The sequence below is a fragment of the Kogia breviceps genome, chromosome 11 (assembly GCF_026419965.1).
Source record: "Kogia breviceps isolate mKogBre1 chromosome 11, mKogBre1 haplotype 1, whole genome shotgun sequence".
NCBI classification, from domain to species: domain Eukaryota; kingdom Metazoa; phylum Chordata; class Mammalia; order Artiodactyla; family Physeteridae; genus Kogia; species Kogia breviceps.
Window position 1 is genome coordinate 40,714,478 of NC_081320.1, and position 13,886 is coordinate 40,728,363.

Sequence of the window (13,886 nt, forward strand, 5' to 3'; positions counted from 1 at the left end):
CAGTTCATCAATTACCTGTTTGGGAAGATTGTAGTTAATGATTTTAAGAATGTGGCTATAAACCTCCAATTGACTCAAGAAAAGCAAATAAGTCAAGATTGACAAATGTATAGGCTCATCTTATTGTATGTGTGGTTTTTTTTTTCCTTTTAGTTATTTGTCAAGGTATAAAGAACTCTATCACTCTTAAGACAGTAAACTTCACGGGGTGTAATCTGACATGGCAGGGAGCAGATCACATGGTCAAGGTCTTAAAGGTGATTTTATTTGTAAACTTTCATGAAAACATATGTGATTGAAGCACATTAACATATTGATACAGATGGCAGTTATTTTTTGTCTTTTAATTCATGTGAGTGCAGCTTTTGTTTTGTTGAAAGAATAGGACCAAATGGTGATGTGAATTGCTGTTGCATAAACTATAGTGTTGAATCCCCAGTCTTTACACTTGAGTTTAACAACTCTGTGCTTTCCTGTCTTCTTCCTGAGACACTTAATCTCAGGTCCATCCTTGTCGCACAGAGTGGTAAATTAGAGAACGATTAATATCACCATTTAAAGAAGTGAGACTGAAATCTCAGCCATCCTGAACATAGGAACTGAAGGGTCCTCTCAGCAGTTCAGAGAGTTATTACCAAGCCAGTCGACTAAATTCTGTTCAGTTTTCTCCACAGCAGAGCCTTCCAGGTCCTTCTTTTGAGCTTATTTATTTTTATACACAATTCTGTATGGATACTGTACATAATACTAAATAGTTGTATGAACTAGGTTTAACTGGTGATGTATTTACATCAAGATCTAACTTCTTTTGTTGATATCTTTTTAGGGGCTTTGCATTCATCCAAGCTCGTGATGTATGTAATCAGTTGCTGGTGTGTAGCTATCATATTTATGATATATAGGGCTTGAATTGGGAAAGGTGGATGGTCATTCTTCTTGCTTTTTAAACTGACAGAGCCTTACAAGAAGCACTTCCCTCTCTGAAATAAATCCATGTAAAACATGTTTGGTCGCTCTCCCAATGCAACTGTGTAGTTGTGTGGATTTGGCACACGACTGGCAGCCTTGTGGTTATGTCTGTAAACAAGGAAGCCTGTTCTCCAGTCCGCAAATCAGCTGTTACCCAGTGACACGAACTTGTCCGCCATTTCTGACCCCTCACATGGAGCTGTCATACTCAAGAATGTTCATATATTTTCAAGAAACGTTGTTTGTGGGCTGTATGTACAAATTCCTGATCTGAAAGCCAACATAAAGCAACATCTTGGGCTTCCCTGGTGGCACAGTGGTTGAGAGTCCGCCTGCCGATGCAGGGGACATGGGTTCATGCCGCGGTCCGGGAAAATCCCACATGCCGCGGAGCGGCTGGGCCCGTGAGCCATGGCCGCTGAGCCTGCGCGTCCGGAGCCTGTGCTCCGCAACGGGAGAGGCCACAACAGTGAGAGGCCCGCGTACTGAAAAAAAAGCAACATCTCCCAAACCTCACTCTCTCACCAAGGCCACACACATTCCCTCACTTATGGCCTCATGGCAAGCTAATACTGTCAGTATCAGATTCTCCTTCCCAGTGGTTCTGGGAGACTGCATAGTTGCTCTGAGAAAGGCACCTCTGCTGAGGTTGAGAGAAGCACATCTTGGGTGTCAGTCCTGCCCTTGCATGCCCAGAGAGAGGGGTGTGTGCCTCGTTCTCCTGTTGGGATTTTCCTATGCTGCAGGTTTGCTGCTTGTTGTCAAAATGACGTCCTAGTGATTTGTCTTCTGTGTCGTTCCATAACCCCAGCACACTTCTTTATGATCTGTAGACTTTTATGGGATTGTGGCCTGGTCAGGTTTTAAATGTTTGGAAATGTCCAATTGAACAACATTGCAGTGGCAGTGAAGCTTGACAGGAGAATTGTATTACTGTTACCCTAGTTTTGGCTTAAGGGTGATGAGAAGATGAAATTTTTGATGGGTCAGTTTTAGTTATGTATGTATATGTGATTTACTTTTTAAAATTCTAACATCTATTATACACAGCTTAGATATGTTGACTTTCTGATTATTTTTCTGATTCTTTATCAGTCCCTTTACTGATGCATTTTCCTCCGAAAAACTACATTTTCTTCCAGACTGTTTTTGTCTGATAGTGAAAAATAAATTTTTCATTTGCAGTATAAACTTGATCTGAGAAAAATATGGTTACCTTGGATCTTCACTTGGCTTCCATGAAAGAAACTGAATAAAATAACATGGGCAATTCCCATTACTAATCCTAACCGTGTACAACAGAGGTCTGTACAGTAGCATAGCAAAAATAAGTTACTGTACTTTTACTTAGTCATTGCCTGTTTTAGACTAAGGAGCAGTGAGAGACATTTATAAATAATGATACCTCAGATCACTTTTGTTAAATGTCCTCTAATATTTGGATATTTGGTATCTGGCTTGTGTTGTCTTTTATACAATCTTGTCTTCTTTCTTTGCACTTTAGTTTAACAGCTCTGTGGTTTCCTATCTTCTTCTTGTGACACTCAGGGCCATCAAAATTTCCTGTGACTCTGACAGTAGAGAGTCCTTCCTCCTCAGAAATCGAAGAGGTCGATGATTCCTCAGAATGTGTTCAGGAATAACCAGAGAAAATCAGTTTGAAACAAGAAGCTTTGCAAGTACAAAGTTATCACTTTAAAGCTATAGAGAAGATTATTTTTCAAGCGGAAACCTGATTGCAGCACTGCACAGCTTGTGTGAGGGTTCTGTTTTCCTCTCCCATCTGCATTGTATCCCCTTGAATGGTTCCTTAAAGGTGAATGGTGGACATTTGAACTCTAAGAAATAAAAATGAAAACATGTCATTAGTAATATATTTTCCTCTCCTTAGAACCTTAATATATTAGATTTAGGGAGAGCCTTAGTGATCATAAGATAAAGAAATTGAGTTCTGAATGAATATAGTCAGCTGATTCAGTGCTCTTGTTTTACAGATGAGAAAATTGACAGTTCTAGTTGAATTCTCTTTTTATAAGAGAAAAATATGGCCTCATTTTAAATAAAAGTAAAGTTGAAAAAAGTTTTGATATTGATATTCTCCTTTCCTAAAATAAAAAATATCAAGAAGCTACATTATATTACCAAATAAACCTGACCTCTAATGTCATTCCATACTTTTGTTTGTATGGACAGGAAAGAAAAATTGATTTTCATGAGAAATTTTTGCACCTCAAAAATAATATATTTATTTCAACTTTAATGCAGAGCTGAACATTTCTAGTAAATAAAGGAACACCATTTGGGGGGGACCTTGTCTTTGTGCTACAAAGTCGATGTTTAATTTTTTTTTTTTTTTCGGTGCGCGGGCCTCTCACTGTTGTGGCCCCTCCTGTTGCGGAACACAGGCTCCGGACGCGCAGGCCCAGCGGCCATGGCTCACGGGCCCAGCCGCTCCGCGGCATGTGGGATCTTCCCGGACCGGGGCACGAACCCGTGTCCCCTGCATCGGCAGGCAGACTCTCAACCACTGCGCCACCAGGGAAGCCCCCATGTTTAATTTTTAAAAATTATTTGTAAAGCAGAAACTAACACACCATTGTAAAGCAATTATACTCCAATAAAGATGTTAAAAAATTATTTAGTATGATTTTCTTTCAGTATGAAACATGAAACTTGACCGGTTTCAGAACTATTTATCCCATTATTGTAGGACTATGGGAATTAACTCTTTTGATTTTCAAAAGAGAAAGTTAGATTTTTATTTTTAAAATAAAATTAATGATAATATAGAGAAATTTTAAGAAAAAATATAGACAATTATGAAATGTTAGAGTAGGAAAAATCTATAGTTCATGTAGAGTTACCCCCTTTCATTTTATAAATGAGCATCTACAATTTGTAGCACATAAGTGGTTTATTAGTAAATGGCAGATTACAAGAACCTAGAGCATCTAACCCGCATTCCTTGTCATTTTAGATGTGTTGTATTCATCTCCTTCACGAGTGGACCAGGAGATTGTATTTCTAAAAGCAATGATAGACACTGAGGAAGACCAAGAAGTTTACACACCGTGACCACAGAATAGCAGATTCAGAATGCACGAGAGCCCTTTCAGCTCTTCTCCGTTTTGACAAGACACTACAATGATGGTATCAAAGTGTTTAAGTATGTAAGCCCACAACAGTCAAGAGATTTCAACATAGTTTTGAAAGACAGAAGACCAGTGGAAGAGTGTGAAACTGAAGCAGTAGAACAGAGGAAAAGCATCACCTAGAATATGCACAGGGACCACCTGCAACTGAGGAGGATTCTGACCCCACCTGCAGAAGTAGCCCCACGCTCAGATGCGCATGTAGGAGAGAGGGTGGAGTTAGTTAAAAGTGTGACTGAAATAGGGGAGCTCATTGAAGGGTTGTGTTTGGAGGAGTGGACTCCCAGCCCCGTCCTCACGCTCCTGAAATGAGATGATTTCATTTTGAAAACAGTGAAACTGGCAAGAACTAGGGCAGCTAGTGTGAGTTTATACACCCTAGAAAATTGTGGTTAGGGGGATCCTAGTACAGTTACTCCCCGCTTCTTCCTGCATAAGAAGCCAATCAATCGTTGACTTCAGGGAGCTTTCTGCGCTCATTCTTAAATAGAAAATAACTGTCATTTGCCTGATAGTTGAGTAAAGCTTACAACATGAGAGAGGGGGATAAAAGAGTGAAAACATATCCTGGTAGGACCAGGGACAATTTAGGGAAGAAAATAATTTAAGAAAAAACCCTAATTAGTATTCTGAGAGAGATTTTCAAAGAGCTAGCAACTATAAAATAAGCCTAGGATGTTAATTAAAAAGAATGGTCAGAAAGCAAGAGAGGTCTCTTGGAAATGAAAATATGGTTGCTGAAATAAATTCAGTAGGAGTTTAAAAAGCTTCTCAGTATATAAAAAGGAAAGACACTGGAAAATGTGATAACAATATGTTAGAGAGGCTGCATCTGGGAGATCCAACATGTTACAATTAGAGACTCCAGACCCAGACAAAAAATGGAGGGAAGCTGTCAAAGGGCAAGAAAATTCCCCACAGCTGAAAGCAGACATCAGGCCTCAGATTGAACATATTCAAGTTTTGAGCAAGATAAACAAGAATAGACTCATACCTAGGCACCCTTCATGGTGAAACTTTAAAATACTGAAAAAATAAATTAACATAGCATAAAATACTGAGAGGATACATCCATTCCAGAGAGAAAAATACTGGTCACCTAAAAAAAAAGTTAAAATCTGATTTTATCATATTTGTCATCAGCACCATGGATTCTGGAAGGCATTAGAAAGATACCTCCAAAGTTTTTCAGGCACATAATTTTCACCCTAGGGGTTTGTATCCAGCCAAACTATCAGTCATAAGTGGAGGCTGAAGAAGATATTTTGTACAAAAAGAAATTTGAAAATTTTACCTCCTGTGCTACACCTTAAGCTATTTATAGAAATAACCCAGCAAAATGAGGCAATGAACCAAGAAGGAAGGTAATAGGGGATTCAGTGCAGAGAGCAGCTAGTCTAGATTGGAGAGGCTTCTATTGATTGTGTGATTGAGAGCTGAGAAACACCTTGAGGCATATTGTACTTACTATATATTAGGCACTGTTGGAAGGGAGGAGGGAGAGGAAGAGGAGAAGGAACTTGAACTCCAGAGGAGAAAAGGCTATACTGACATAAACATGAAGCAAACTAAGCTATGGTTGATTTTTAACTTACTATTGGTGAGGAAGAGAAGAATCCACTTAAACTTGACACTATAGCTATCCCCCCTTTTCAGTGACACACAGGGGTAATGACCACCTATCTAATTTGTTGTCCAAACCAGAACTTGTCCAAACTCCTTACACTTCAGTAGTGTTAGGAGGTGCTGTAATGCTGTAACATCAGGACAACAGGTATAACTGGAACAGCCCAAGGCGGCTTGGGGTATGTGGTCACCCTGCACAAGGGCAGTGACACTGACACAGTATGGAACGAGGTGTAGTCTATACACAGAGGCAGTACATCTGCAGCGGGCAATGTTAATTTAATTGTAATAATGGCAATACTGTCTTGGTTTGCAACTTTTATTGTCAACTTGCATGTAATAACAAATAACTAACCTAAACTCTACTTAGTATGTATTAGTATTAACTTGGTATGTACTGAAATGTATTGTGTACTAGTATGTACTTAGTATATCTTAGGCTCTAAGTGTTTTTGCATATATTAACTGATTTAATCCTCTGAATAGCCTTATGAGGTTGGTGCTAATATCATTCCCACTTTTGAGAACAGGAAGCTAAGACAGGGAAGGAACTTGCCCGGGCTATACCTAATTTAGGGTTGGATTGAGGCTTTGAGTTTAGGCTCTCCGCCTGTTCTCTTAAACCTTGCTCCCTACTGACTCTCAAATAACAGAAGACTTAACTGCACATAGAACAGAATATAAATTTCAACTTTGACAATGTAAAAGCTAGGTTTGGAAGGTAGACAGGAGGCAGAACAAAGGGAAGACGGTATGAATGTCCTCATTTTACAGAGCGTGACGTTGAGAGAATTCATAGTTGATCAACAATGTAGATGTTTAAGTCCATCACTACAAGTCACAGAGATCATGAGCAGTGGAATAACTAATGATGACGTCACGTGACTGAGCAGTGTGGACATAGGAAAGAGTGTAAAGGAACTAACCCCTTACTTAGTAAATTACGAAGTGAACAGATAATGCCTCCAATTTAGTCAGAAAATAGTCATGTAAGAGTATTACTTGGAAATGGAGAAGAATTCAAAATAACAATAGTTGGACCTCCCTGGTGGCGCAGTGGTTAAGAATCTGCCTGCCAAGGCAGGGGACACAGGTTCGATCCGTGGTCTGGGAAGATCCCACATGCCGCAGAGCAACGAAGCCCGTGCGCCACAACTACGGAGCCTGCGCTCTAGAGCCTCTGAGCCACAACTACTGAGCCCACGTGCCACAGCTACTGAAGCCCGTGTGCCTAGATCCTGTGCTCCACGACAAGAGAAGCCACTGCAGTGAAGAGTAGCCCCCACTCCCCGCAACTAGAGAAAGCCTGCACGCAGCAGCGAAGACCCAACACAGCCAAAAATAAATAAATAATAATTTTAAAAATAATAAAAAAAGACAATAGTTGATGTAAATCTCATACAAAAGGAAATCCAAACAGCCAGTAAACACAGAAAAGTATACGACTTCATTAAGTAATAAAAGTGAGTCAAAACCAATGAAACTACATGCCAATCAGTTTGACAAATACATAAATAAAGTGTGGTAGTATCAGGTATTGTAGACCTGGAGTACTATGGGAATCTTCTACCCTGCTTATACTGGAGTGTAAATCGACACAACTACTTTGGAAAGCATTTAGCATGCTCCATCAACTGAAGGTATATAAATAGCCTGTGACCCAGCAGCCCTCAACCCCGCCCTGTGTAAATGCACCAGAATAACCAGTACAGCAGGATTCCTGTCCATGATTTGCATTAGCACAAAATGAAAACAAACCAAATGTCCATTAAGAGTCAAAAATTAAATAAATTATGTGTATTTGTACAGTGGGAAAACTGTCAAGCAATAACATTGAATGAACTAGAGCTACAGGCTGCAATGTGGATGAATTTTTTAAACCAATGTTGAGTGAAAGAAATAAGATAGAAAAGACTTTGTATACTATGATCCTCTACATAAAGTTAGATGTTGACAAAACTAAACTCTTTTGTTAGGGATGCATGCAGGTTACAGGAAATGATTGTGGAGAAATGAGGATGGTGTTTAACCTGGAAGAGGGCAGGAGATTGTGATGAGAAAAGGATATGGGGGGTTTTTGAGATACTGACAAGTATCAATACTTTCAGATTCGAGTAGTGGTTATGTAAGTATTCTCTTTATTTGTCACATTGACAGTTTTGTTCTGTGCACTTCTCAGCACGCATATCTTATTTTACAATTAAAAACCTGAGTAAAGAATCAGTCGCTTCTTGAGTGCTGGATGTGGGAGTGGGATGAGACTATTTCATTTTAAGTGCTTCACTACTGCTTGCGTCCACATGTTCATTCATTCAGCATTAATGGAACATATGCTGTGTACCAAGCACTCTTCTAATTTTATATGTGTTTTAACTCATGTAATCCTCACAAGAGCTCTGTGATATGGGAGCTTATCTCCATTTTATAGATGAGGAAGTTGAGGCCTAGAGTTATAGAGCTTGTCCAAGGTTATATAGCTAATGGGTAGTGCCAGGCCCATTTGCCTCAGAGAATCTGAATTTTTACAATATAATCTAAAAGAGAAATTTAATTACTAATTATAAGCAAAAAAATTGCATATTAAAGAAGATGACAAGTTTTCATCTATCCAGTTAGAGAAAAACACAGAGTCTGTCTTTCACACACGTACATCTTGTATTGGCAGGGATTTTCCTTATTAAGCAATTATTTATTGACCATCTACGTTGTGCTAGGCACAGGTGCTGTGAATAAACACTTAATAAAATACACCCTCTATCTTCAAATAACTTGCACTCTAAGTGAAGAAGTAAGCCAACAGTTATAGTAGAGCTTATATACCAAGTGATACATCGCTGATGGCAGTATAAAATCTCAGAAATCTTTTGGAAAGAAGTTTGGAGATAGGTATCTCAGAGCCTTAAAACTGTTCATTTGCTTTGACCTCAAACTCATTTTTATGGATTTATTGCAAGAATGTTCTTCTCAATATGGAAAAAAGCCTTCATGCATAAAAATGGTTAATAAAATAAATGGTTAATAAAAAATTTTTAATAAAAAGTTGGAAAGAATTTAAATGTGTAAAATGCTTAACCAGTAAACCCACTCAGTGGAATATTTTGTAGCCCACACAAAAAAATCAAGGTTATGAATCCCCTGATTATATGAGAAATGATTGATTTCAACGTTAAATAGAGAAAAGGTGAACATAAAATTTGATATCCAATATGATGGGAGCTTTGTCCCAGAAAAATCACCCTAGCCAGTGTACAGAAGGGAGGAAGGAGACCAGATGACAGGAAGGAAAAATATTCCCAAGACTTATCACTAGTCTTACTTACGTAATAGAATATCAAGCAGTTTTACTTTCTAACTTTTTTGGTTCCATATTTCCATGTAAGGGACATGAATTCATAATACTTTGTAGTACGAGGGTACACTTTTTCACAAAAATTTAACACTGTTCTAATTCCCTCCATTAGAGGGAGAAACTATTCCATGTATTTGCACTTTGATATGCTATTTAGAACTAGTCAGGAAGTTTTACTCTACTTTCCTCTGACTGTGGTGAGGGTTTTTTGTTTGTTTGCTTATTTGTTTAGAAATTCTTTGAAATCAGTTTTGGAAGATTTATTAAACCATTATATTGAAAGTAGAGGAATTTTGCAATTGTTCCCCTTTTTCCCCCATTGAAAACTTGGCTGGCTTTAGTAATGAAACATTAAAGAATTTGAAGTTCTTAGACTGTCAGTTTTTTAAACATGATCTGAATATAAAAATATATGTTCATTGAGCAAAGTTTTGAAAACAATGAACAACTCATTGAAGGAAATAAAAGCCACCTCTGCATGTACACACACCTAATCTGCTCTTTTGTCTGAAAAAAGTATGAAAAATATTTTGTCTTGTCACTAAATACTCTTCTACATCAGAGAATTTGATTAAACTTATGCACTATCTCCCAGGAAAAACACACAGATATATTTTGAATGTAGAACTCCTGAAGCCCATTCATTAACTCTGGTTGAGACCTGTTGTCATTCTTTTCTTAGTGGCTTCATAGCGCATTCCTTCAACGATGAGCTATTTTTGTTTAAACCAATCCCAATTTTGAGGCTCTTAGCTTTCTTCTAGGGTTTGGTTATAAACAATCTTATGACATCATGTTGGTAGATAAATCTTTGCCCACATCTTTGATTTCCTTAGGGTAAACTCCTGATGTAGGATTGTTTTCAGGTACCAAAAGCTACTCTCCAGAAAGTGATACCAGTTCCTCTCCCAATGATGGCATATAATAGAGTTCCTCATTCCTTAAGTGATTGTTCAAAGCAGTTAAAATGTATAAATTTACCTTACTGTTTTCATGAGTATAGGTATTCTGATTATTTATAGCTGCATAAGAAACCACCTGGAAACAGTGGCTTAAAACAATGACAATCATTTATTTTGTTCACGAACCTGGAGGTTGAGTGGAATATTAATTCTTTTACTACACTCTTACTGACTGAAGACAATACCTATTTGACTAGCTCACAGTTCTGCAGGTCAGAAGTCCAGGCACAGCGTGACTGGGTTTCCTGCTCAGATACACACGGGAACATGTGGGTTCCCTCCTGAGAGTGTTAAAGCATGTGAAATTTAAATGTAAGACATTGAGCCCCAAACGTTGGATGTTCACCATAGTTTGTGTGGGTCACAGAGCTGAAATCAAGATGTCAGTCTGGCTGTGTTAGCATCCAGGGGCTCTGGGAAAGGGCCTCCAAACTTCTTCGGCTTGTTGGCATAATTCAGATTCTGCAGTTGCAGGACAGAGGTCCCCATCTCCTTGCTGGCTGCCAGTCGGGGGACAGTCTCAGCCCCTAGAGGCCTCTCGCTTGCCTTCCCTGCCACAGCATTGGACTTCTTCAGAGCCTCCCTCTTGTCCCTTTTGTACTTCAATTCAGCAAGAGTTCAGGTCCTTTTCATAGGGTGCCTGTGTAGGCCACATCCACCTAGAATAATCTCCCTATCTTAAAATATCAAGTGATTTTGAACCATGATTCCATCTGCAAAATCCCTTCACTGCAGCATCTAGATTTAGAGTTTGATTGGATAAGTGGAAGGTTTGTGTACTTCAGTAAGTAGGAATCTTAGGGGCTCTGTTAGATTTCTGCCTATTGCAAGCAGTGTCCCCACTTCAAGGACCGAAGTGTCTTAGTTTCTAACACTCCTAAGAGAGTTTATCAGTGTTCATTTTATTTTATTGACCTTGGTGAATGGGAAGACTACCACCTCCGTGAACAGGAATGGCACCCAGCTTCCTGAGTCCACGGTGTGGCTCTGCTACTTAGTGGTGTGACCTTGGCTGTGCTGCTCTGCTTATTCTACTTCTCTGCCTCTGTTTCCCTCATCTGTAGAATAACATGGAGTTAGTGATCGTTCTTACCTCGTAGGGTTTTTTGTTTTATAAGTTTATTTTATTTATTTATTTTTGGCTGCATTGGGTCTTTGTTGCTGCTCGCAGGCTTTCTCCAGTTGCGTCGAGCAGGGGGCTACTCTTCGTTGCGGTGCAGTGGCTTCTCTTATTGCGGAGCACAGGCTCTAGGCGCGCAGGCTTCAGTAGTTGTGGCACGTGGGTTCTAGAGCGTAGGCTCAGTAGACGTGGCGCACGGGCTTAGATACTCCGCGGCATGTGGGTTCTTCCCAGACTGGGGCTCGAACCCGTGTCCCCTGCAATGGCAGGCGGATTCTTAACCACTGTGCCAGCAGGGAAGCCCTCTCTTAGGGTTTTGATGATTAGATTATTTAATACCCAGGGAACTCCAGGAACAGTGCTTGACTGTAAATTGCTTTAAAAGTGATTACTTTTTAAAAAGCATGCTTTTGAATCTGCAATTATGCAATTCAGATATGTTAAGCATGTTCATTAATAGGACTTCCTGCTATAAAGAGACCCACAAATAAAAATAGAATTTTTCTTTCTTGGTCTTAACTTCTTATTTCTGACTTACTATGTTGTACGCATATGCCTTTTATGGTGGGCTGCCACAAATTTATGTTGGAAAGAGTGGAATTTAAATAAATCTTTACTATGCTAATTTGATAGATTTTGATAATTCATTTCACTAGCATGGTATGATATTACCAGTAGCAGACTAAAATCTGAGTTCAATTCTGGCTCTGCCCCTAAACCCTGATGAGTCCTATAGCTGGAAAGGCTTTTGGATATCATACTATGAATTAGTTATAACATTTACTCTGTTTGTTTAGGAAAAACTGGAGGAGTGCCTAAAGCAGTTAAAGGAGGAAAGAGTAATAAGACTTAAAGCTGATAAATGAGTCAATGAAATAAACAATTTCTTATACTTTTGAGAGTGTTTTGGTTTTATTTTGATTTGATTTTAAGCCATATACACATAGTTTGTAGACCTTAAAACTGTAATATGTTGCAAATTGGTTGTATCATATGGACTTTTGCATTTACTGGTATTTAGTGATCATATGATCTATATTCCAGAAAGCGTGTTTTTAAAAATGTGAAAATCTGGTTTTGTGTATATGTGTGTGTGTGTGTGTGTGCTTTTATATGACATTAGCTTATTTCCTGTTCATGATTCTTTGATTCAGGAAAGCACTTTTTGTGCATATATTGTATATACAGTAACATAAAAGACATGATGAGACTCTCCTGGCAATGAATTAGGAAAGTGAATCATTTAAATAAATTTAAGATATTGGAAAACTTCTAAGAATGCAATGAAAGATAAAAATATATACTATGAGAATTACATTAGGTAATGTGCATGAAAGCAGGGCATAATCTAAAAAGTTCTATCTAAATATAATTTACCACAGGGAGAATGTAGGGAGGAATTTTTGAAAGTGCATCCACTGGATTGGCAGACACTCATTCAATAAATGGTGAGCACCTGCTTATATAAGGCAAAAGGGGCATCATGAACATTAACGCCCTTTCTGAGAAATACTAGAGTTGAGCTTATAGGGGGTTTTAAGTGCATAGGTGATGAGCGGAAGCGGAAGAGTGCACGGGGGTGAATATTTTCAAGGAGCCAAAGAAAATATTGGTGATCGTACATTTAATAAATTGGATTGGGTATGATTTAGGACTTTTAAATGTAAGCATTAGATATTTTGCTCACTAAAGTTAATTCTTAACATTCAGAAGAGTTGTAATATGTCTTGTTCAAATCAGATTCTATATTTCATTTTCTAATTTAAGGGAAACTTAAAGCAGTAATTTTCTAATGTGGAATGAGGCTCCATTATGAATTGAACCAGTTACATATCTGATCTTTTGTGAAAGATCATTAATAAAACAATAACTTTGGTTTATTTATTTACCACCTAAGTGTTATATAGGAAACTTTGTTGGGTGCCTGTGGGTTTTGGTTGTTATGTGATATGGTCTCTGTCTTTACTGGTGGAGAGTTAGGTAAATTACAAATTAATTACATTTTGAGTGTTTTCGTTTTGTTCCTTGAAACTAGGCAAGACTACTTTTGATGACAATGAGAAAAAAGCATGTCAGACATTTTCAGTCTTCTTTTATAGCTGGAACATGAAAATGCCCACTTAAGAAATATTAATTTCTCTTTGTCTGAAGCCCTTCATGCCCACTCATTGACAAGCATGATCCTGGATGATGAAGGTGTTTGGGGCAGCATTGAGAATTCTTTTCAGAAGTTCCATGCTTTTTTGGATCCCCTTAAAGATGCTGGGTTAGTTCATTTCTCTTCATGGCGTTCTTCTCTTTGCGACTAAAATGGTAGTTTTCTGAGGAACTGGAGCAATTTTCATCACTTTCGTGGCCATATTTAGTGTAATTATAGGTAATATAGTTGCCTTTTTTAAATGAGGAATTAAATTTTTTAAGAAATGCAAAGATGGAAGCCTGCTTTGGTAGAGTAGGGAGCCCATTATAAGAGAGTAACCTGTAGACAGAGTAATTAGTAGGAATAGTTTTTTGTAAAGACTAAATTGAAGGCAGTTTTCATTGAAAATATTCGGGAATGCATAAGAATTTTCCTATCTTTCACTTATTTTGCTTGTTTGATAATTTTGAATTTAAGTTATTTTTGTCTTAGACATAAAAATTATTATTAATCTGCAGGGGAGATATAGATCAGTGGTTCTCAACCGGGAGCAATTTTTCTGAAAGAG

The 13,886-nt window shown here is 38.2% G+C and overlaps 1 pseudogene; it reads left to right on the forward strand.

The window, feature by feature from the left end:
• LOC131765179 (centrosomal protein of 78 kDa-like) overlaps window positions 1-13,886 on the forward strand; it is a 93,324-nt pseudogene that overhangs the window by 74,005 nt on the left and 5,433 nt on the right.